Source organism: Dipodomys ordii, unplaced genomic scaffold (genome assembly GCF_000151885.1).
Source record: "Dipodomys ordii isolate 6190 unplaced genomic scaffold, Dord_2.0 Scaffold108, whole genome shotgun sequence".
NCBI lineage: Eukaryota > Metazoa > Chordata > Mammalia > Rodentia > Heteromyidae > Dipodomys > Dipodomys ordii.
In genome coordinates, this window is record NW_012267324.1 from 2,040,768 (window position 1) to 2,042,374 (window position 1,607).

General features: G+C 65.8%; 1 protein-coding gene across 1 annotated transcript in view; it reads left to right on the forward strand.

Moving 5' to 3' along the window:
* Nucleotides 1-1,607, forward strand: part of Unc13a (unc-13 homolog A (C. elegans)) — a 57,195-nt gene that overhangs the window by 54,638 nt on the left and 950 nt on the right. The window lies entirely within an intron of this gene.

Genomic DNA, 1,607 nt, shown 5'->3' on the forward strand with positions numbered 1-1,607 from the left:
CCTGCAGGCGGAGCCCCGCTGGGGGCGGGGCCGTCCTGCAGGCGGAGCCTCGTTGGGGGCGGGGCCGTCCTGCAGGCAGAGCCTCGTTGGGGGCGGGGCCGTCCTGCAGGCGGAGCCCCGCTGGGGGCGGGGCCTGCTGGAAGCAGACAGACCAGAGCCATAAAGTGTTGGCTGAGCTGGGAAGGGGTGGGTTTGGGGCGAGTTGAAGCTCCACAGTGGGTTGACCAAGGTAAGAATTTTTTCTTTCCAATAATAGACACAGCTCTTTTTTTCTCCGAAAAGGTAGCGAGGCCTTTCTCATAATAACATTTACAGCAACCCCAGTTAAACAAAATATAACTATAAAAACTCTTCGAGTTTCCAGCAGCTTCCCGAGTCCCAGGCAGGTTTCCTGGGGGACAAGGGGAGATCACGCCAACCCCAGATCACAAGAGACAAACCCAGGGCAGCAGGGCACAGTGCCCACGTGTGGAGGGTTCCAGAAAGAGCAAGATCCACATGTGCGGACCCCCACTGGGCAGCCGGCAACCCCCGCGCGCCTGCGTGCGCCACCGCCAGCCTGGACCCCGCCCCGGCCTCCCTCGGCCCACGGCAGCCGCTGGGGCTCACTGGCCAGGGCCAGGCCTCCCGGGCGTACACACAGCCATGACCACCGCGGCCCTCACTGCGAGGCCCCGAGCTGGCCGCCCATCACTCACCCACCCCGAGCCCAGAGGTTGATTCTCACCTGGCCATGGCACCAACAAGGAACCAGCGCCCCGCCCCGCCCGGGACGCCGGGCCCCGTGTGCGCAGGCGCAGACATCCGCTCGCCCCCAGCGTCCGGCCTGCGGCCCGGTTCCCTGACCCGCTTGTCCTTGTCACCCGCCACTTGCAGCCATGCTGCCAACTCTTGGCCTCCCGGTCAACCCTCAGCTTCCCCTTGGCCACTTCCCCCCAGACCACCAAGGACACTGACCAGGATGTAATCGGCCCACATATCCCGGGCTGCCTTCAGGGCCGCCTGGCGCAACTTCATGACGTGTTCGTAGCGGGAGTCGGACCAGTGTTTGGGACCCTCCTCGTCAGGGTAGGACCTGTGGAGATTCCCGCGGTGTGAGGAACGGGGACGGGGCCCTGGCCAGCTTGGGGTGACCAGACCTCAAGCCGGTCTGGAGGCTGGGAGAGCAGGAGGCAGAGGAGGGCAGGGACGGAGGCCCTGAGCACGGCACAGGCAAATGCCCTGGGGTAGACAGCTCCATACTGCGGGGCAGAGGGAAGCTCCAGAGTGGCTGGGAAGGGCCACCAGGAGAGGCCACGACAGGGGCAGAGGTCAGACCCCACCCCCAGGGAAGGAGCCCCGTAGGAGGCTGCCCACGACAGAGCACAGCTGGGCTGGGCGTGGAAGCGGCCAGCAGGGAGGCCGCTGGAAGTGTGGCTTCCTTGTCCTCAGGTGGACTACCAGGGAGATCACCCAGGGCAGAGGTCAGAAAGGCCTTATCTGCACGTGGTCCCAGCCTCCGGAGGGGAGGGCCGGTGGGAGACGGACTGGGGGCCACAGGTCTGAGCACCAGACAAGAGTAGGTGAGCAGGGCTGGGGGTCAGGGCCAGGGGTCAGGGGGCTAGGGG